The 24,224-nt window shown below is 38.6% G+C and overlaps 1 protein-coding gene across 17 annotated transcripts in view; it reads right to left on the reverse strand.

Moving 5' to 3' along the window:
- ctrip (E3 ubiquitin-protein ligase ctrip) overlaps nucleotides 1-24,224 on the reverse strand; it is a 322,022-nt gene that overhangs the window by 280,908 nt on the left and 16,890 nt on the right. Inside the window, exon 1 of one of the 17 annotated variants that reach the window (XM_067157966.2) lies at nucleotides 13,954-13,972. The exons of the other annotated variants lie outside the window; for them this stretch is intronic. The gene's annotated coding sequence lies outside the window, so the exon portion shown is untranslated. Of the gene's footprint in view, nucleotides 1-13,953; nucleotides 13,973-24,224 lie in introns of those variants that run through there. 17 annotated transcript variants of the gene reach the window in all.

Consider the following 24,224-nt stretch of genomic DNA (forward strand, 5'->3'; position numbering starts at 1 on the left):
AGAACTACGGTCTATACTATGAAAAATTTTGAAGATACCCTAATATCACAGAGTCAGAAGAAAACAAGGTGAAGGCCTACAATAGAGAAAGCTCATAACATTGATCAACAATAACATTATTTGTGATGTGCTTTGTGTCTTGTGTTGCCACTCATCTCAGATGGGATTACAGCTGTACACAGAATATATTTTTTAATTTGCATTACGTCAAACCGACACAGTTCTTGTGGCGACGATGGGATAGAAAAGGGCTAGTAGTGGGAAGGAAGCGGCCCTGGCCTTAATTACGGTACAACCCACTACCTCCCGGATGCAAGCTCACAGCTACGCGTAACTAACCGCACAGCCAACTCGCACGGTCGCACCGAGTACAACAGGCTACCTGAATATTGGTGGGAAGCATTTCGTGACTTAGGTAACTTTCCGCTTAAGCACACCATTCCTATGGTTCATAAATTTTCTGATACTACTGGTACGTAACAAGCTGGTTCTTCATAGCATTCGAGCTATTCAATCCCCACTCTGAGGTACTGACTGGAATGAGCAGTGTGCATATTTAACGGAATAATGGCAGAGGAGTGTTCACGGCTGTCGGTGGCCTAGTCATTCCAGCACTGGAACTTTGGACCATTAGATAGGCACCGTAGTACTGTTTGTTAAAAATGAGAAAATGTGCGGTTTTTCATTTGATCAAGTATTTTATATGATAACACTGCTTTTAATCGCTGCATTTCTACTGACTTTTTTGTAATGGCCTAAGTTGACCTCAGTTAGGAAAACCACAAAGACAGTCTTTCTGAGAACCCCATAGCGAAGCACGGATACATCAGCTAGTACAATGTATACATTCTAGGATAAAAGTTAATATCCGTTCTACGTACGCATACATGTGTGCTCCACACAGTACTAATCTAAACCAGCATTTTTACAGCATCAGTCCACAATTCATGGAAACTGCATATATCAATGAGTTCTAGAAGCCTTTGTCTTCCTGCCATCAATACATGACAACAAACCTTTCATAAGCTTGTCACTTGGGTCATTGTAGTGATTTATTCAGGTAAAGTTTTCCACCTATTCAATACAGTAAGCACATGAATTATTCTCCCCACTTCATGGCCATTTTACTAACAGAACTCTGGCAACCAGGAATGAGTTAGCTGGAAAATTTATAATGTCCAATAACGGACCATTTATATTGGTATTATAAATTTACTCATTCAGAACAGATATTTCAGATTCTCTATGGAAATCTATATCATTCGATGGCCAAGCAAGCATCAATTTTGGATAATGAGACAAAGTCTCATAGTGCATTGGCACTGCCGGTGGCTACAATTAGCCAATGCAGTGGCCTCCATGGTATGCACGAGCCAGTGTCTTGGTAGGTGTGCTAGGTACCAACTGATGAGCCCAGCCTAGCACATGGAGGCGAAACGCTGGCAACCAGGAATGAGTTACCTGGAAAATTTATAATGTCCAATAACGGACCATTTATATTGGTATTAGAACTAACGAAAAACTCACTCCCAAAGTGTCCAATTATATTCTATTGACATACATATGCCAACATTTTGAAATAGTGTATAATTCAAGAGCACCGAAACATAGGCCAATATCAACAGAATCTACCAGAAAGACTCACTTTTAGACTATTAGTACTTAGAAATATATTTATTCAGCCTGTTTTGAAGCATTTATTTTATAAAATTTCATCATAATTGTGCTCGTTCAGTGCTACGAAAAAACGATTCTTTCAGAACCCAAATGAGAGATATACAGTTAGAACCATAGCACTTGGTTCCAGATGTAGCCATTTTACAACGGCATATTAGTTCATATTTGTTTTATTATCCTCGTATTTCTTCACCATTAACTTTTAAGCTGGATAATGTAAGATTATTTTAACTAAAATGTATTGTTTTAAGATATTTTGACTAAATTGTGTAACTGAATATTTATGGCTAATGATGACCCCAAGTAGGGTCAAAACTAGTACTGAACTTTATAATGTAACGTAATAACTGAACTGCAAAAAGCTTACTGTACTGAATAGGTGGAAAACTTTACCTGAAGAAATCACATGTAATCTCGGTTCACTACGGACCAACCAGAATGAAATTTATAACCCTTAATCATTGTAGTGAGGAATAATTTGTCTTATGCCCTCTGTGGTAAGAATTTCTTTTGTATGACACTCAAAAGAGAGAGACTAATTTGGTCAGGGGAAGTACCACTACCATGAAAAAAGCAGCGTTCTGATGTGGTGCTTGTCTCAATATACTGGCTTGTACAGAACAAAAACTCCCCTGTAAAAGTTATTTCAGTAGGGTTGCAATTCTAGCCTCCTAAATCTTTCTGCATACTACGAAATAGGACCAGTTTGACTCGCAATAGGATTCCTACATTTCATTGCTAATTTATCACCTGACAATCATACAGGGTCTCCAAAATTATTCAAAATGTTCTCCAAATAACGAACCCAAAATTTCAGTCTGCCACCCTTCCATTACAAAATATCAAATCAATGAATCTTTAATCTTTTGGATTAGTCTGTTAGACTTAAAATATGCACTTCAACTAAAGTGAGTATTATAGGACATTAACATAGGTACGTTATTTATTAGACTATCACAATCCTGCTCGTATACTAGAGTACAGAAAAGTGGGAAATTAGAGCGCTAGGCCTCGTTCTAGCTGACCTCAGCCCAGGATTGTTATCTCAAACAGTCAGCTTTAGATTGTGATGAAAATCAGGAAAAATCGGGAGATATACCTGGTAAAAACTGCTTACTCCACATGTCTTGCACAATACAGGAGTACTATAGTATATAATAACACATTGTCTCAAAACCCGGCCTTTGCTATACGAGGCTACAAGGCTAAAATTATAAATCCACATTCCCACACCCGAAGTGAGTGAGATAGATGATTGGTCTCTCATAAGCCTTCCAAAAATAGTGTGAACTCATGCTCCACACGTGTGAATGTCTTGCACATTGATGCATTACCAGCAAATGCATAAATTAATACGTTGCATCATGCACCCATGCGATCATGCAAAGCACAATGTTATTTTTATCAAGTAATAAATTACAATTCGCCAGAATTATCTCCAAATGCCTCCTAAATTCTCTATAAAAGTCACTAGTCACTATCTTTGACATTCTGTCACTAAATTACTTTTTCTTAAACGCATCGAATTCTGGCGACTAGACTGGTGTGCACGAACATGAACATAGCACGCGAGAATGAGAGATCCACAATCGATATGCAGATTTCAATAAACATCGCACTTTGGTGCGCATTTCTCATTAATAAACGTCTATAGGGTGACCCACTTAAACGTTTCACTGCAGCTATATCTGGAACAAGAGATATTGAAAAAATTACTTCCACGGGCATGAAGGCAGGGAAGGGGCTAATTAAAGTAAATACTATGAGCCAGTCTAACACTTAGGAAAATAGTATTTTCAATGTCAACTGATTTTTTTTTAAATGGACACCCTGTATTATTTCATAAGCAATCGTTAATATGAAAAATCACGTAAGTAATGACGACTGTTTCATCGCAATAGGTCAATTACATCCCATATTGCAACGTGACGTTGACGCTTGAGATAAACGAAACGTGCAGCAGTTGCACATCCCGAGATTCCAGCACGAATCTCACGGTCCTCTTACTCGCAATATGATTGCCGTACTACAATGCGACAGGCACTATATTTAATGCTATTTGCACTGTTATCACAAGGGATGAAAATAAGAGAATTTTGTTACAGTAACTTTGCTGTACGAATTATGTACATTCTGAAGTAGTACAGTACAGAGTACTGCAATGTACTGTGTAGGTAAATAAAACACGCAAGAGAGAAACCGTTATTTACATATCCTTTTTGTGTGGCAGGAAACCCTTCCCTTATTTTCATCCCTCTTGATAACAGTGCAAATAGCATAAAGTACAGTGCCTGTCGCATCGTAGTATAGCAATCATATCGTGAGTAAGAGGACCGTGAGGTTCGTGCTTGACTCTCGGGATGTGCAACTGCTGCACGTTTTGTTTATCTCAAGCGTCAACTTCATGTTGCAATATCTCGGGATGTAATTGACCCATTGCGATGAAACAAACGCCATTACTTATGTCATTTTTCATGTTAACGATTGTGCATGAAATACAGAGTGTCCCTTTAAAAAAACGTAAGTTGATGTTGAAAATACTGTTTCCCCACTTTTTTTGACTGGCTCATAGTATTTACTGTAATCAGCCCCTTCCCTCCCTTCATGCCTGTGAAAGTAATTTTTCAATATATCTTGTTGTTCCAGATATATCTGCGGTGAAAGGTTTAAGTGAGCCACCCTGTATATTTCATCGGAAAGCAGCCAACGAGCGAAGGACTTCCGGCCACTTCCGTACAAAGATGAAATGGCGGGATATGAAAACAAATGTTTGAAATTCACCATAAAACATAAGCTAAAATCGGGAGAAATAATAGAATAATCGGGAGGCGGGAAAAACTGTCGAAAATCAGGAGTATCTCGCCTAAAACGGGAAAGTTGGCAGGTATGAAGAGGGGCTTGTATCACCGACCAAACAGTGCACGAGGTTGGTTTTCAGGCCACAAGGCCAATGAGAAGCTTTGAACCGAACGTATCAAAGCTCTTGCTTATAACTACTGGACCACAGCAGAATGGGGGTAATGGCATGTTTACCGCTGTGACCAGGATTGGTTTGCGACCCGACACCCAACCTACAAGAATATGGAGAACCTCTGGACGTCTTCAATATAGACGTCTAGAAGCGGAACCGTTAAGTTTTGGGCAAGAATAATGCTGGGAAGGAGGACCCCTTTTATTCCCATCCAGGATGCACTGAAAGAGCTGTTACAACCACTTGTGTGGCCCTTCCAAACTGCATTCTGTGACCATTTAATGCAACCCAAAACATTATCATTGGACAGTGTTGCAGTATCTCCAACGTCGCAACATCTCTCAAATGAATTCACCTGCACAGTCCCCAGACAGGCATGCATGCATGCATGCGACATGCTGAAAGTGGCCAGTTTAGAGGGTCCAAACCCACCAGATCTTACTGAAGCTGCAACAGAAGAGTGGGACTGCTTGTCCCATGCTTAATTTGTTGAATATTAATTGTAAAACTATGAAATGGTTGACTAAGAATCCATTGTAGGGCCAGTTTGACTATCTGCTGGTAAACACGCTGCTGCTGCGCACGAGGTAAACTACCTGGGGATGTAAATCAGCTGGTACTTTGGCTTGCGTGCAACCACCTCCACGAAAGCTACCTGGAGCTAGACTGATTTTCAGCAACTTCTCGTTTTATCTACAACTATGTTTGATTTTAGAACTGAAAACTATATAATTAAATCAACATAAGCAGCAGCATAGCAATCAATTAATTAAAAGCTTCATTGATTGACTGTCTGTATTTACATGCCATCAACACGAAATATAAGATCCTATTTGAATCAGAGTTCTGAAATATTGAGAGACTTCTCTGGCACTGACAGCAGTTAAAAACTTAGGACATGCTTGGAAGCAATGAATTTGTTGACGTTCGTAGTTAAGGTTATTGTCTACCAGCCAAGGTAAAAACACTAAGCCCTTGATAATACTTCCCTTTCCCGAACAATGCTGCTAAGGTCGACAAAAATAAAATTTACTTTAGACATAGTCTTTAATATTTATCAATGCCCTTATGAATATGATTTTCAGATGCATGCTGAAGCACAAAACTCTCAGTGCATTCACTTTATACATCCTGAGACATCCTACCGGTTAGGTTTTTACTTTCACTGAGAGAGCAATTTTCTCAGAACCCAACAAATCAAAGAACAGAAAATATGGTTAGTTTGCATTTTAAAAAATGTACGTGCAATGGAAACTGTTAATGAAAAACCTAGGTAAAAAAGTGTGAAGTGAGCAAAGAATTAGAGGATGAAAGCAGCCTTTACCATTAATGCGTGAAGGAAGTGATATGCAAGAAACTCTAGTACACATCTCTAAAAGCCCAAAGGCATGTTACTTGCAGAAAGAATTTTTGTACCAAGGCCAGTCTGAAAACTTCTGTACGCCGCAAGATAGCAGTGTCAGATGTGATAAACTGCATATAATATTAATTGCATCACAGTTGGAAGAGGAAGAAAAGATACGATGTGAGAGTGAATGTCATCATAAAGCCTAAAACGTTTACACAGCAATGAATGAGGACACTGCCCTTGCTAGAGAAAATGACAGCTTTGTTCTGCGTGTTGCTCTGTCCTACTCTTACACATTCAAATGTATTCTACCAAAAACTATATGCATCCTGGCTAAAAGAGTCCATAGAGATAGTATCATACTTTCAACTATAGTTGAGCCCACACGAGTTGGAGTATGACATTTTAGTGGCAAAACCAGTTGAGAACAAAGTACGTCCCGTTGTTATTACCTCCATATGCGGCACATCACCCTTTCATACAGGCCGAGTGTTTAATAAAACACGTAAGCCTAATGCAATTCAATAAACTTTGACAAGTGCTAATAATTCCAGCATTTAAGACAGAACGTGTCATTGCCAATAAATATGAGATTTCATAATCATTAACAAAATTATCAGTTTCTGACAACCTCAACAAACACACATGTTAAATACAAAACAGAATTGTACAACTAGCCACTGGTTAAGTTAAAAAAACCTAACTAAAAACACATTCAGAAAACAAGCACGTAAATACATAAAGCAGCAACAATTAACATAGCTAACACAGTACCACTCTGAATAATATCACAAAAGTGACAGAGAGCAAGCCAACCCATGTGGCGATAGCTTCCTTAAATGTGGCATCGCTGTTATCATTGCCAGAGCAACAGACCATTATTAAATGTTAAACATTAATTTATTGAAACCACCTACTCAATACTGCTCGAGTGTTAGTCAACTCTTTCTTGCCAGAGAGTCCAACTCTTGTGGGCCTTAGTATATATTTGTATGTACTATGCCCCCTTGCACTACGTCAAGAATGCAGCATCACCATAAGGTGTGACCACTGAAGTACAGAATAATAAATGTACAATGGCTGTGTTGTTACAGTGGCTGGTGGCATCACTCAAATTAAAAAGGAGAAAAGTATATTCTCTTTATGTTCCAGAACAATGGGAAGATGCTATCAAGAATGGTTGTAATAATAATCCATTTCAAGTGACAATGATGATCCAGGAAACTATATGATGCAACTGAAGTCTAACCTAAGGAAACAACCAGCTTTAAAAGTAACAAACGTGGCTTCGTATATTGGCTTGACAGTCCCACTATTACAGACTATGAATCTCATTATCGAATCTGTATTGACGGTTAAACTTACTATAGTTCAATTTCAACCCAGTCACACTACCATGGAGTACTGTCCGGCTCCATGGCTAAATGGTTAGCGTGCTGGCCTTTGGTCACAGGTTTGATTCCTGGCAGGGTCGGGAATTTTAACAATAATTGGTTAATTTCACTGGCAGGGGGGCAGGGTGCATGTGTCATCTTCATAATAATTTCATCCACATCACGACGCACAGCTCGCCTACGGAAGTCAAATCAAAAAACCTGCATCTGGCGAGCCAAAATTGTCCTCGGACATTCCCGGCACTAAAAGCCATACACCATTTCATTTCATACCATTGAGTACTTACAATGTCACAATAGAAATGGGAAAGTTAATATCCACCTTTTCAATACAATATATTACGTGAAGGTTTACATTTAAAACATCACGTTTATTTAAATGTTTTAAATGTAAACCTTCACGTAATATATTGTATTGAAAAGGTGGATATTAACTTTCCCATTTCTCTATTGTGAATCTTGATTCAATACAGAACCTGAAGAATGAAATTCTTAATGTTAAGTACTTACAATGTCACAAAGAAGCACCATGGGAAGTGCAAGGCAAATGAAAAATATACTGTTACTCCATTTACAAGCCTCAAACCAATGTACACAGGACTCATTCCTATTACTAAAGAGAAAGAAAAAGGACCTAATCTTTAGAACCGCAGTATTGTAAGTAGTACAAAAGCTTGCCTTCTGACTGATACTGTACCTAGTATTCATTAGCCACTTTTCACACCAGAACAGTAAACAGATGTGGAGTTCTAATCCCTTTATCTGCTTTTATTAGGCATTGAGTTTTGAACTGTTTGGAAAAATCTGAAGGAACTGTCATGTTATCTCTAATACAATGTATGATATACAGGATACCCAACATTTTTGTTGCATTAGTGAAGAACTGATGGAAGGATATAAACGATATGAGCATGTTATGAACAGTATTTTTAAGGAACTCTTTAGTCTTTATTAAAACTATTTCACACATTTTTCAAGTTTGTAAAATGAGTTGATTTGTTGTGGTACATGTGTCTCTTGTAAAATGACAAACAGATTATGCATATTTTTAGAGGGAAGCCCTTCAATTATCACTTAGGGTTAAAATTCAGAAATCGTTATGTACAAGGGTTGGAGCACAAGTTATGGAAACTTTTTTTTTTTTCATAAATGCAGGATCTACCAGACAATAATATTGCTAATAAATAGGATTTGAGGGATGTTCCACCATTCAACAAAATGTAAAATATTTGAAATTTATTAAGCGAAGACCAGTTTTGACACACTAGGAGTCATCATTTCTTACAGAATAATTCAGTCCAGGGGAATATGATAAAAATCAACGTTATTGCCTAAATACATATCAATAAGTTGACATAAAATATGACAAATTATATATACGACATGAAACGCTTGAAACTTAAAGAAAGTTCTTGGATCTGGGTTTAAAATAGTGTCGTGTGTTTGTATAACATGAAACAGACTTGTCGGTCTTGTTTCAATCAACTTTAAAACTCATTAACTAGTTGAAATAAAACACATTTGACACTGAAACATATGACAAACTAGCAAATGTACCCGTGCTTCGCTACGGTATTCTACATTGTATTCGAATATCGAAGTAAATAGTGTACATGCACTAAATAAGATTGTTTTAAAATGGCATGTCTCTTAGCGTTATCCGAGAAACAGCATGGGGAGGTCCCCGTACGTTGTTTCCAATGTAAAGTGTTTGTTACGGATTTGTGATGATAACGGCAGGCTCACTTGCCTACTGGCATTCACAATCGAGTTGGGAAGTTTACATTATAATTGCAGGCCCCATTGCCTACTATGCGGACAGAATCGATTTGGGGAGTTTTCGTTAAAATGGCAGCCCCCCTTTCCTACTTCCAGACAGATTACAGTTGAGGAGTTTCAATTATAATGGCAGGCAATTACCCTACTATCACTCGAAATTGAGTTGTACAGTTATTATAATGCCAGGCCCATTTTCCTACTGCCAGTCACACCAAGTTGGTGAGTTTCCATCAAAATAGCAGGCCACTATGCCTAATGCCAGTCACATTTTAGATGAGGACATTTCTTTATAATGGTGGGCACCCTTGCCTACTGCCAAACACAATCGGGTAGGGGAGTTTTAAACAAAACTGCATGCTCACTTGCCTTCTGCAAGTCAAATCGAGAAGGGAACTATTCATTACAATTGTAGGCCTTCCTTACTAATGACAGTTACACAGGAGTTGGAGAAGGAACCCTTTCCTACTGCCAGTCAAGGTGTGGGGAGTACTGATTACAATAGCAGACCCACCCTTTCTCGATCGCTAAAAATCGACATCAGTGAATATATATAGATCGACATAAGAAAGTATATGCGTGTTTACAATATTGAAGACCTTCATTTACAGATTAAGTGCTACTAAACGTACGTCATATCGCCAAAGGATTATACCATAAGACACGTCGGATTTAGTGGCCTAAATGGCTGGTCCTATGATACGTCATCTATTCTTGGGTCAGATTGAGTTAGAAACGTGGAACAGGGTAAAGGTTTTGTAAGATTATCTCACATTACATTACATTACTTTTCGGATAATTATGTGACAGCTACATACATAGCATTTGGCTCACATATGGCTATTGGGTGGGCCAATTTTCATGAAGAGTTTGATGATTCTGTATTTCATATAAGTAATTGAAAGTATGAATTATGCATGTGAAAATTCCAAACATCGATTAATAGAGAAAAATCAAATGTAAAATGGATACAGATACGGCAAAAAGTCATAAGACCAAGGTTGTAGATCATTCCAAATTGAACGGAGATTGTGCAATCCGTTATGTGATAGGAATTTCCGAAGGTCTGCACCATCATTAAAATTGCCTGCTTATTTCAATATTCTTCAGGGATAAAAAGTGAAACATTTAATGATCTAGGATGTTTTCCATTTGTTACAGGCTAAAACGTATAATTTTGTCAAATTTCAATTATCTTCTTTTTCTTCTGGCAGATTATGCCGCAATCTGGATTTTGGGCGAGGCGGGTAAAAATTAGGACTTTCAGGAAACTAAACCAAAAATTATGGAGATGGTCGTTATTACCCCTTAAACAGAAAGCTGTACGAAAATTTCGCCAAAATAGTCAGTGTAGAGGCACACAGTCATTACGACTTGATTTATATAGATAAGGAATCTGCTCCATGTAAAACACCTTTTGGGCTATGTCCGCTGGACTTAACCTGCAAAAGTGACCATTCATGATAATATCTCCCTTATTAATCCTCCTGACGAAAAAAAGCACATGAAAAAAAAAAAGGTTTAGAGGTGGAATTCCATTACGTTTGGTCGATTTCCAGTCAGGTTGGTCTTGTTCTGTATATATTGTGGAAGAGTAAAATCACCATTTCGGTTCCCTATAAACCGCCAGTCCATTCCGGAACATTAAATGTTATTTACGTTTAAAACCTACCTTTGGATAGGTCGATGCTAAATATAAATTTTGGTTCAAATGTCTTCAGTAGTTTTCAAGTTGTAAGGAATACGCTTTACATGCACCCGCTCGTGAGTTAAGTCCGATGGGACTTTTACAGAAAATCGGTCCGTAAATGATATCTCCCTTATTAATGCTCGTATCGAAATGATGCACATGAGAAAAAAGGTTTAGAAATTAATTTCTACCAAGGTACGTAGATTTCCATTAAGTTTGGTTGTGTATATTTTGTGGACGTGCAAAATCACTGTTTCGGTTTCGTATAAACCCCCAGTCAGTTAGGGATTTAGAAACAATATTTGCCCTAAAACCTATTAAGGACAGGTGTATTCTAAATATGAGTCTTGGTGGAAATACATCTAGTAGTTTGTAGCACTCGCGTACATACGGCGTAATTAAGGAAGAAAATAATATAGTTAAGAAAGTTGAAAGTAATAGAAAATGGATTATAACTGAGGACAGCCGGATAACGACAAATATGTAAATGTCAAGTGAATGTATTGGAAAATCAAATGCCCCTCAATAAATTATGCTGGTGTGAGTTATGGATATTAGAAAGAGGTAACAGAGGAGAAATTTAGGCGCAGGCATTCTTAGGTCAACAGATAAGATGACTAATGGTGTTATTACTTAAGCTATTCAAGGGCGGTTATAACATCCAACGATATTCCGCCAATATCCCGCAGATAGGCCGATTGACGCCTCTCTTGCCTTCTACCCAAGTAACAAACACGAATTTAAAAGCATGATGAGGAAAATGGCAATATGTTACTTCCCTGCTGGCATGCAGTCAGAGACGTTGCCATGGTAACCTGTAGGTTCGTTGTCGATCACTCAATGCAGAGCATGATACCAGCGGAAAATTGTAAATTTCTCCGTCATGTGAAGAGTAAGGTAAATTATGAACATAACGAAAGTTGTTTATAATGAAGAGATGTTTCACGTATGGTAAACTAAGTTTACAGAAAATCAATAGTATAGAGAAAATGGTTCCTATAAACCCCCCGTCTATTCAAAGATTTTAAAATGATATGCATATCGAAACCTTCCCCGGGATAAGTATACTCTAAATATGAAGTTTGGTTGAGATCTATCCAGCCGTCTCGACGTGATGGTGGAACAGACAGACAGACACGAAACGTAAAAACCACCGATTCTGTCTTGAGTTGACCTAAAACGGATAAATATCTGAAAAATTGGCAAAACAAAAGAAATTACAGACAGCGGACCCCTACAATTTTATTTATATAGATATAGAAATTGCTTTGCTCTAGGTCACAATCTGGCAGTGCCTTTGTACAGTATGGATCAAACATGTCGGTCTTGTGGAGAGCTGATGTTAAGAATAATTGGTAGTTAAAAATAGCTGAGGGGTTAGGGGAACATACTTCGTTATGGAACATCTGCTATTACTATCGGTTTTACGTCCCACAAACTACTTTTACAATTCTTGGAGAAACCGAGGTGCCCGAATTTAGTTCCGCAGGAGTTTTCACGTGCCAGTAAATCTGCGAACCTAACTGAGCCAGAATCGAACCTGTAAGTTGGGGTCAAAAGACCAGCACTTCAGCTGTCTAAGCCTCTCGGCTCGGCCATCTACCAGACAAACTGGAACTATACAGGTGGAAGTGAGGAACGTAAAGTGTTGTGGAATGTACGAGTAATGAGTAGAGCCCGGATTTCCATGCAAATACATGTTTTAAGTAAGCTGGTTGCACTTCTCAAACTTTGCAAATATTCGTTTTATGGCTCAATGATCCCAAATAACCTTCCTTTTTGCCTGCATGTTGGCATGTTTTGGACTTTTTAGGACAATATTGATGCATTATGAATATTTTAAAGGGGTTTTTTTTATTTAATAGCAAATATTTAGACGTTTATATTGCATAATATGACTTTTCTTCTGAATATGGCAATACATAATGTTAAAGTCTCATGTTAGTGCCATGAATGGTGGTTTACAGAATATGGGACTGTTTTACCATGTTATACAGTATGTCTGTTGGTGAGAGACAGACAAAATGTATTCCTGGCATCCTATGTGACAACTAAAGTTAGTAGGCTATGTACGGTACAGATCCTGAAATTCAATTAACCAAGCACTACATTCGTTGCTTGAGTAAACATTGACGTAAGCCGGAAGGTCCCAGTCATACATTGCTACAAATTGAACCATAAATTGTTCATTGCTCATTGACGGCTCATTTTTTGTCTATGTTACTGTAGACCAGGGCCTCTCAAACGCCCAAACTCTCACGCGTGCAGAGCGAGGTGCATAGGCTCTGTGCACTGTGCATCGGTACGCTTCGCCTCAACTCGGCTTGACTCGGATGGTGTAGTGTGCTGAGAGCGACGAAGCGTTTGATGGTAGACGACGTGTTTATCAGTGAAATAGATAAGCGCACGACTACAACATAATAATGGAGCAACCTGTTTCGAAGAAAGCAAAGACTTCCGAAAGTTCATTTCAATCGAACTGGGAACTTTCGTACTTTTTGTTTGTTTGTCGTGACGATAACGCCAAATGCTTAATCTGTGGGACGATAATTACGTGCGTAAGAAAATCGTCTATTGAAAGACACTACAACAGACTACAATAGGAGACGTCAGAGAGAAAGAATTAAGGAAGTTGAAACAGCTCGAAGAAGAGCATTCTATATCCACAAATGAGGTTTGTTCCAGTACTGTAGCATTTTCATTTTGGTTACAGGTTCTGCATTTTTTAAAATTATGTTTACATTCCTCTCAAACATGTATGTGTATTTCTAATTCACTTTTTTAATTTTTTTAATAACACTGGCAACCTTGTCCCATACAACTGTGCGTCTCCGCTCACCACACGTAAACATTTCGCAGTGGGGGAGAAACAGCAGTGAAGGTGAGGAACGCGGAGACAGGCCGAACGGAGAGACAGGTGTAGGGAGAGAGGAGTGGGGGGTCTGCACTCTGGTCAACCAAGCGAAGTCGTCTTTTGCACCGTGCACAGTGCATGCACCACGCGCATGCACCCTGAGAGGCCCTGCTGTAGACGAAACAAACACAACTTGTATAACACTTCTGTGATGCCGATTTACTGAAATAGCAGCTAACAAACCTTGATTTTGAATTGAATCCTCTTCCGTTGTTATCCTGGAATTTCCTACCCGGAACTCTCACTCGTCACACGTCTTCGTTATCGCAGCAGGCAATCATTACCAGTTATTGAGGACACTCAAATCTGTCTGCAATCAACGCACGGAGAAGTAGCTGCGCCATCTAGAGATAGGTTGAACAAAGTGATCCGTTCAAATCCTGATTTTGAATTTGTCAAGCTTATGAAAGGCGTATTGTGGTGAAAATACAAAATACGTACAATTTGACCTCACTTTGTCCCAAACGTCTTCATTTAAGTATGCACCTGTCACTTCTTCTGACGTAGAAATATAATTTTCCGTGCTTAAGAATGTGCTGACAGATAAAGGGATGAGCAAGACAATTTGGAGAAATTTGTTGTTGTACAATGTTTCGAAAGGAACTGAATTTTGATAGTGCATATGTTCCAGGTTACTGTGCATGTTTCGCCATATGATAGCGCATTAATGCATACCTATTTTGAGATTTGATGGTGCATGGAAATCCGGGCTCTAGTAATGAAGATTAATTTTACCAGGTGTAGCGATGAAACCATCAAACCTTGTACTACATAATGTTTATTTTCAACGAGGCAACAGATTGATACCAGTTGCCTCACCATATTCGGGTCCCCTAATCTAGATCTAGCCAAATTCAGGCTGCATGGTCTTAATGTGACAGGAGGTTAAATAACTTTGTCAACAGTGCAGTCACACTGTAAGCAGCTGGGATGGATGTGTGGGGTTATGAGGAAAGACGACATCAAGAACACCTTTATATGAGGCAGCATTAAAGTTGATGAAATATCTAGAAAGGTGCAAGAAAGAGGATTGCTCAGGTACGGCACATTAAACACAGGGGTAAAGGATAGAGAATACTTGAAGGTAGGAGGAAGACCCAGAAGGATGGATTGTGTGCAGGAAGATAAAGGAGAAGATGCCGTTTGGGACCGAGGGAAATGGAAACAACTTGTTAGAAACGTCCACCCGCATAAACGGGGAAAAAGACAGCAAAGGAGAAGAATGACGTGATTCAACGACAGCAAATGATATTTGTGCATTTCTATCTTTAATCTGAGTTACAGTGAGGAATATTATGATAATTTCACTGTGCCCTCGTAACTGTCAGCCCTTTTCCTTAATCACGTTATTCTCAACAGAGATGCAAATCAATATGCAACATCTCTATGAGGTAAGGTAAGGGTGTATTCTGCCCGAAGGCAGGTCCGAACCTCCGCAGAGGTGTGCCTGAGCCGGAGTTTACGTACAGTAGGGTGGCCAGTTCCTTTCCACTCCGTTCCCTTACCTCCCACCAACAGCACGTGGCAACCGATCCAAATCTTGACCATGCTCAATGTTGCTTAACTTCGGAGATCTCACGGGATCCGGTGTTTCAACACGGCTCAAATGAAGACATGGCTGTTTCTAAAACCTCCACACTTGGTAGCAATACACCACGACGTTATACAAAAAGGATGCGAGTAAGGAGCCTATGAGGCAACATTTCCACAGCTTTCCTGCAAGTTGGAATTAGGGCCTACAAAAATTACGTAGATGCATGCGACGGCTGTGTCCTGTCCCCTACTATGAGGACGTGTTCAGAGAAGCTATATCATATGAAATAATCTTCATGTTTGGTCTGTACTGGTGAACAATTACAGAGGTGCCAACCTTTGAAGTGGGTTTTTCAGTAATCCCCACCACCTCAGAAAATTTTGAGTAAAATCCAAAGTATCCTCCTCCTAAATTCTCGATAATAACACCCACCCCCTTTCCCCTCCCCAACAGCAACATATTCTAAATTATTTGATATTACACAAAATTTGCACATTACTAGTTCTGTCATAAAACATTCTTCGTAGCTTGTTTCACAACCAACAGCTGCTTCTCAGTGTGGATTTTCTTGAAGCATCTTTCCCCCCCCCCCCCCCCTGTGATGACATTTTCACCTTCTGAACCATAAACGACGCCACAGTAGATGTGCTTAATGTAGGCCTGAATTCCCTCCGATTTCTCCTATCAACACTGAAAACTCTCTGTGGAAGAGTTATTGTTACATACACTTAATAATGCAAATACAATGTTACTGAAGGTTTTATAGTAGAGAAGAGCATAGTAGAGCTCCTTCAATCTTGAATTTCACAACACTCATGGGTAGCAAAAGGAAGTAGCGATTGAAGTATCACTGTGAAATGAGGAAGGTTGAGCAGTAATGTTTGAAAGGATTCAATTTCCTGCTTTCTTTTCCCCCTGCCCTGGTAGATTTTTTGTGATATTGTTGCATTTTCATAATAATTTCCCCTTTGACTCTAATGCCATAATCGTGAGATGAAACCCACAATGCATGGCACCTCTTCAATTACAATAGGTTGGAAAGAACGTCCACCTAATTAATGTACATCTTTCATTTGTGATTGTACATCACACTGTTGTACTAGTTTTGACCATGTTATAGATCTTTGGCTAAATATAATTAAATTTGGCAAGTATTCAACTTATTGTACCCTTGAAACAATTATAAATTTGTTCTAAAAATCTAATAGTGCACTTAACTATTATGCTGATATTGTAAGGAACAAGAGTTAAAATTCAATTATTAAAAAATAAAATCACGTCCAAATGACGTCGCATAAGTTTTAAAATGTTGACAAATGAATTCATCACATCAGGTTGTCTCTTGGTTAAGTCTTAACAAAATATAACTCAAAAGAGTGTCAAATTTTTTCGAAATTTTGTCTAGTTGGGGAAAAAGACGGCTGGAGGAAAGTCGCAGAAGTGGTGTAATGAGACTTGTGTCCACATGGTGTGAAGAAGAAAGTTCTACTTATACATAAGGAACTTTAATTTTGTTCAATATATCTATTAAAACGTGCCCATGTAACGTGTCATACGACAAAGTCGTAATGAGTACAATTTATCTAATTAGACAACATTTGGTGGTTGTTCTGGATTTTGGTATTTTACATAAAAGTTGTGATTGTTGTCAAAACAAAATCTTGTTGCGTGAGTAATTTATTTATTTATTTTTTATTTATTAATGCCTTTTTTTCAGTGGCGAAGTTAGGGCTCGAGGCCCTCTCTTTCACTTAACCACATACTAATCAAAACCATACATAAAATTATGAGATATTTAAAATAGTTAAAACCAAACAAAAAATTAATAGAATTGAGAGCAAATTTAAATACATTACTAAGTTAATAATAAAACTATGAAGAATGACAAAAGGAAAACTACAATGAGATTTGTGAACACATGTTTTGAAGAGGGATTGTTTCAAGCATGCAATAAATTAACCATTTGTCAATTTTAATTATACTTGGCTGAAGATGACCTAACATGGTCGAAACTAGTACCAAAATGTGATGTATGGATAAACACAAATAAAATATGTATTGATTAGGTGGACATTCTTTTTAACCTATTGTAATTCAGAGAAGCCGTCGAATGTTAACCTAGGGACCGGAGCAAATGGCAAAGTCATTAATAACATCCGTCAAATACAGTAGAGACAATACACGACACTCAGCGAGATATCGAGGGACAGCTATTAGAGCTCTCTCTAGCGGATTGACCTGAGAACTACTAATTCTGTCATAAGAGCAAGAGTATTTGCGTGTGAAGTTTTTGGTGTTATTTATGCATTTTCAGTATTATTTATTTCGTGTCAGAGTGTTGAAAAAACTTAAACTATAAATAAGGTATTATATACAAATAAAACCAAGTACATTTTATGTCACAAAACATGTTTCACACAATGTCTGCCCAGGAATGGGCAACAGAAATTCCCTCTTCAGTGGATTGAATCATGTCTTGAAGTGTACAACAAACAGGCAGGACTAGCAGTCATACAGGTGTTGGGTAGTTTGTTGCACCCCACAATCGCAGAAGTCTGACTGATCTTTCAGATAATGCCATTTTTTTTAGGTTATCCTTGGATTTACCTACTCCACTCCTCAAACAATTCAGTGCCTTCCAGATTGTCCATTCCAAATGATGACCAGGGGGTGGAGATTCAGCATCTTTCTGATTGGATGGTGCGTTTTCAGTGAGTTGACATAATTAAATAGTAGCATGTGTCATTCCTTGATATCTCCTCTCAACATGAGGGGAAAGGTATGCGCTGTGTTTAGCTGCAGTAACTATGAAGTAGAGAAGAATGCGGTCTTTCTTCAGTTTCCCTCGTGACAAGAAAATGTAAGTAATATTGTGTTTGCATTTATATTCTTCCAGTGACAGAGAATTTAATAGTACTTCATAATCTTCTGACATTCCCAACCCATATTTTAACTGGCTTAAAATATAATACGCATATTTTATTGTATAGTGCAGCAGTTAACCTTCAATGTTGTTGTTGGTGTGATCTGTGGGTTTGATTTAATTCAGGAAAATATATATGCATATGAGTGTGGTTGGTTGTGTTCCAAGTTACCCCATTTGGAATGCAGTAATGCGTTGTCAAGCACTGAAGAAAATACGGATGATTTAAGAAATGTACATATTTTCTTGAAACAATATAATGATGTAAATTTGCTTTACCCTAATATAATGGCAAGTATTGCTTATAGGGAAAGTTTGAATGTTTTTGAGGCTAAATTTATACATTCTCTTTCTGTTACCAGGCTTCAAGTTAAAAGGAAAATTGTCCAGCTCTTAAATGTAAATTCATTGAATCGTGTGCAAGGAATGTGACAAGTGTTTTAATATGATACAATGCTTTTAAATGAGAAAAAAACATCTAGCCGTGAACGTTCAGGCAGGAATTCTAAAGCTAAAAAGCCCTTTCACAGCAGTCCATTTCAAATCTTCATTATGTGTCTAATTTCAGTCTTTAAATAATAACCTGTTAAATAATTCTTCATTCATTTATCCAGAATTGCTTTAGCAACTTTTAAGTTAATATCTTAGTAACTCTTTCTAGACGTAATCTGTATATACATTTCCAGTGATATTTGAATTTAGCGTGAATTTTCAGGTCAAGCCACTAGGAGCGCCACTTGCGACTTGTCTCCCATTTTAACAAGGTTAAATCCGGAAGTGTCGCGAATTGTCTGCTGTATTTGTATCCGCTTATCTGATACCATTGTGTTAGCCAGTATCTTCAAACTACCATTAATAAAATCGTAAGGTTCAGTGCAGCATTTGGTCCGATCATGAATATCGGCAAGATTTTCAAAAACACCCAAGCATGCCTCCCTACACTCAACAACATAATTGTTGAGGAAGTGACATCCTTGAAATACCTTTGGACTATAGTGACTGAGCATTGCAATCCCAAGAATGAAATCTAATTCAGGATTGGGCAAGCCAGAAATTTGTTTAACAACACGAGGGTGCTATTCACCAGTAGAGATCTCAACCTTCAAGTTCAGATGTTGCGATGCTATGTTTCTCCTAACATTCTGTATGATTCTGAAGGCTGGATGCTCAGTCCATTGCTGGAGAGGCAGATTGAAGCTTTCACAATCTATGTAGCCATAAGAATGACAACACTTTTAATTTTCAGATACTAAGGCAAATTTCTAACAAGGTCCAAAGGGAAATAAGACGAAATGGAATTGAGAAATATGCAATAAGAATGCATGAAGTTCCTTCATTCAAAGCATATCATACATTAGCAAACATTTTAAAGCGATTTATGCAAAATTAAGACAAAAAATATTGTAAGATTGCTTTTCAATGAAATACAAGCATGAAATACAAGCTTGTATTTCATTTTATTTCTTACATTAAAAATTGTCTTTTTTTAATGAAATCTTGGCCGTTACAGAAACATTGATTGAAATTGATCAGAAAATGCTAGAAGCATTTCATAGAATTAACATTTATTTTTAACAGTAACAAATACATCTGGGAAATATTGAATTTTCTTTTAATTAAAAGTCACACTTTTCTGTGGATAATCTGAAAATTACAATTCTTGATAACCTATGCTTGTAATATATAACTTAGTAAATTTCAACAAAAATAAGACATTTTGGACCAATATTTATTTATTTATTTTTAAATATGTTAAGTGGTTAATGTATATCAAACTAAAGCAAGAGAGCAGTGTCCACAAGCAGAAGTTTCTGTACCTATTCAGTACTTTCTCCATTATGTCTAGGAGTGTCACAAATGAAACTTATTTACAATGCAAAAGACTAAAACTACACATACTCACACCTTGTGTACACGAACATATCAACTCCAACTGACATCTATCATCATTCCTTCATATTTCATCCACAAACAGTGAGTCATATACAGACCTATATTGCATAATTTTAAAACACCAAAATAAATGTGACCATTCCTTTATTGGAACTTACACATAACCTCAACTCTTGTTGATGCCACAATTCACCTTATTTGTTTTGGATCTAAACCTGAAAACTGCCACAACCAGACAGAGGCAACCTGTGCTCACTTCAGCCTATCACCTGTTCAAAATGGCTGCTGAAGGATGACCAACATTCTACACAGGAGTGCCACTGCACTCAGTATAACACTAAAAACTGATCAACCAGTACTAAAATTCTTGGAGTGAAGAACAAGGCACCTTCTTTCTTTTTTTCCTGAAACTTGTCTTAATGGAGAATCTAACATTGTATGGCCTAACATGTTCATCTGTTACTTCCACCTAGTGAATAAGATAACCTGTGTCCACACAGTTTTTATGGTTAGAAAACAGACAGGAGCCCACAACTGTTCTGCCCCCCCCCCCCCCCCACACACACACACAGCACTTAACACCCTTGAAAGGGCTTCGGCCTGCCCACCGCTGCTCAGCCCGAAGGCCTGCAGATTACGAGGGGCCATGTGGTCAGCACGACGTATCCTCTCGGCCGTTATTTCGGGCTTTCGAGACCGGGGCCGCCATCTCACCGTCAGATAGCTCCTCAATTCTAATCACGTAGACTGAGTGGACCTCGAACCAGCCCGCAGATCGAGAGAAAAATCCCTGACCTGGCCAGGGATCGAACCCGGGTTCTACGGGCGAGAAGCAGGCAAGCTACACCTACACCTTACAGAATATCATTGAACCGTGTTGTTTTCTGTACCGTTTGCCAAAATTTGGAATATATTCAATACAGTTGAAGAGGTTGATCAATAAAATTTTGTAACATTTTTAAACTAATGTACATTTCAATACGGACCAGTCATGAAATTTATAACATGTAATACATTGCCTTTATCAAGGTGACTGACATACCCCTACTCGATCCAAGGTAATGTCTACTGAAATCGTGAAAAATGACGCATTCATATACACCAGGTATCAAGTCGGAGCAAACTGCATACAGAGCCAGCCTGCTCAGCACTTTCGAGGGGCCGCAGGAACTGAGTGAGCAATTCATACAACAAAATATTGAACCTGCATCGAATAAAAACTAGCTGATGGCGTTGAAAGTCAATTACTTTCATAATCAACAACAAAAAATTGTACAGTATATTCCTTTAAGAAGAATACGTTCACAAATGACAAATTGTACTTTCATGAAATAAATATGACAAGTCTCCTAAAACCTTTGTAAATCATTTTACATCACAATTACTAAATTTACGGTTTTCAGAGATGCCGTAGTGCCCGAGTTCTGTCCCACATGAGTAACTCCACAGACAGGAGGCGGACGTATATGAGCATTTTCAAATACCACCGGACTGAGTCGGGATCAAATCTGTCAAGTTGGGCTTTGAAGGCCAGTGCTCCACCATCCGAGCTACTCAACCTGGCAGTTTGTAAAAGTAATGAAAATACATTTAAGGAAATATTTTATAAAGCAATATTTTTCTCGTCATCTGTTTACCCTCCAGGTTCGGTTTTTCCCTCGGACTTAGCGAGGGATCCCACCTCTACCGCCTCAAGGGCAGTGTCCTGGAGCTTCAGACTCTTGGTCAGGGGATACAACTGGGGAGTATGACCAGTACCTCGCCCAGGCGGCCTCACCTGCTATGCTGAACAGGGGCCTTGTGGAGGGATGGGAAGATTGGAAGGGATAGGCAAGGAAGAGGGAAGGAAGCGGCCGTGGCCTTAAGTTAGGTACCATCCCGGCATTCGCCTGGAGGAGAAGTGGGAAACCACGGAAAACCACTTCCAGGATGGCTGAGGTGGGAATCGAACCCACCTCTACTCAGTTGACCTCCCAAGGCTGAGTGGACCCCGTTCCAGCCCTCGTACCACTTTTCAAATTTTCGTGGCAGAGCCGGGAATCGAACCCGGGCCTCCGGGGGTAGCAGCTAATCACGCTAACCACTACACCACAGAGGCGGACGCAATATTTTTCTACCATCTATAAATATTTTACCCTGTTATACCCTATAATCTGAATCCAGATTGTTCCACATGATCCACACAAAATAATAATATGCACAAACAAGTTCATTTGGTAGCAATATCTCCGTGGTTACAGAAGCCTGTCTGCTGCTCCTTTGTCCCTCGGTACCAGCCACCACGAGCGGAGCAAGTAGTCCTTGCTCCCTAGAGCAATGAGCTGATGACGTGATATAAACTATGATACATTAAAAACCACAACATACAACAATAATCACCGAGTCCATGTTTACACAGAGCAAATCCACACATACAATTCAATCGCTTGTCTACCACAACAGCCTACGCAGCAATGAAGCTGCCTCGGTATACCAACTCAGTATCAAACATAGAAATAGGTGTCAATGATATGGTGCCACCTAGTGTTCTTTTAATGAACTAAAAGCACTGTAGAAAGTATCCCAGCACACTACCGACATTTACTGTACGTAGAAGCAGATTTATAAGCACTATAAAAGTTACCGATCACTCAACCTCGGCAGAACAATGCAATTGACGTTCGAGGTAAGTCGCCTGTATTCAAAGTGTTAACCATAATTTAGAATCAAAACAGAGGACATTTCTAAGGTGGTGATAAAATATATTGAAAATGTTTGCTCAAAAATGTGTAATAAAATGGAACTAGACCATTCGATTCTTTTTCGCCTTTTATAATACCAACATAGTTGGTCCGTTATTGGACATTATGTTAACTCATTCCTGGTTGCCAACGTTTCGCCCCAGTGTGCTAAGTTGGGTTCAACAGTTGGTAAATAGCACACCTATTACGACGCAGGCCTTCGGGCTGAGCAGCGGTCGCTTGGTAGGCCAAGGCCCTTCAGGGCTGTAGTGCAATGGGGTTAGTACAAAAGCAACCCCCGAAGTCGCGGATGACAAGCTCCATTTACGAATCTCAGCTGCGAGAAGTTTCAACGTGAAGGGGGAAAAGGCTGACAGTAACAAAGGAAAAGATTAACGGATGTTTTCCAAAGGTGTTAACAGAGGTATGTTTCTTGTTTCCACTACTGTATGTACTGTATCCTGTCTCCTAAAAGTTACTATAATAAGGGTCATAATCTATTAAAGTGATGCTGTAAAACAGAGTTAGTTTGTACATTTTTAAATATTGTTAAGAATGTAGGCCATTCAGTATAATCCTCGTAGGTATATATGATTCAATTATGTGCTATACATGCTCAAAAACAGCATTGTCTATATCTCAAAATTTTGATAATTCAAAATAAAATTTAGCTTTCAAGGTGATTCGAGATATCAAGGTTCCACTGTATACATTTCCATCCCCATACCTAAGAATGGAGATCTGCTGGTGATGCCGAAAATCATACAACGAAGATTACAACCATACATGGAGCATGAAATGTCCGCTACTCAAGCTGGTTTTAGAAGAGGAACCAGAGACACCATTAGTGATGTACGTTGGATGATGGAAACAGCAAAGGAATGCCAGAAGGAGCTGTACAAGTGCTTTATAGATTATAGAACGACCTTTGTTAACGTAAGTCTTGAGAAGATATGGAGTGTACTCAAGACAGATGGGAATACCTGAATATCTCATTGTCCTGATGCGTAGCCTCTAACAGGTACAAGGAGCCGACGTTAAAACAGCCTGGTGAAACAGAATGGTTCCCAAATCAGCAATGGTGTTAGATAAGGCCATATACTTTTTACTTGTTCATTGAAATTCATTTTGGATCCATATTGACAATTATGTTATATAGGCTAAATTGAAAAATTAGTATAATGGTACCACTATTTCAAAGTTTCTATAAAGCACTTTCCCATCTTGTCAATACTTTACATATTTTATTTTACTTAATTAGCATACGTTTTCGATTCCCGACAGAGTCGGGATTTTTAACCATCATTGGTTAATTGCCCTGGCACGGGGGCTGGGTGTATGTGTGGTCTTCATCGTTTCATCCTGATCACGATGCGCAGGTCGC

This window comes from Anabrus simplex, chromosome 14 (genome assembly GCF_040414725.1).
Source record: "Anabrus simplex isolate iqAnaSimp1 chromosome 14, ASM4041472v1, whole genome shotgun sequence".
In the NCBI taxonomy this organism is placed as follows: domain Eukaryota; kingdom Metazoa; phylum Arthropoda; class Insecta; order Orthoptera; family Tettigoniidae; genus Anabrus; species Anabrus simplex.